Source organism: Galeopterus variegatus, unplaced genomic scaffold, assembly GCF_000696425.1.
Source record: "Galeopterus variegatus unplaced genomic scaffold, G_variegatus-3.0.2 Scaffold18431, whole genome shotgun sequence".
NCBI classification, from domain to species: Eukaryota; Metazoa; Chordata; class Mammalia; order Dermoptera; family Cynocephalidae; genus Galeopterus; species Galeopterus variegatus.
In genome coordinates this window covers 6,727-7,114 of record NW_007744542.1, presented here as the reverse complement: position 1 = coordinate 7,114, position 388 = coordinate 6,727, and positions in this window count along the sequence as shown.

Genomic DNA, 388 nt, shown 5'->3' with positions numbered 1-388 from the left:
ATGAACCTTCTTCTTAGGTAGGAATACGTTTAACTCTATTAAATACTGCTAAACAGTTTTACAAGGTGACTGGGCCATTTTATACTCCTGGCATCCCTGTGGGAGAGTTCTAGTTGCTCCACTTCCTTGCCAACACATGGAATTGTCCATTTTTTCATTTTAGCCACTAGAGTGGGTGTGAGAATCTGGTCTTTCTGATTCCAAAGTCTATGCAATGTCACCAAATGCTGGCTCTGACCTCCTGCCACATCTGTGGCTATCTTGGGTGGGAACAAGAGGCCTGAGTGCCACTTCATTGTGGCAGCAAGGATGGAAAGCAGCTCCCCAGGACAGCTGGGTGCCAGGAAATCTGCCTCCTCCATCACGTCTGAGGGGTGCCCATCAACAT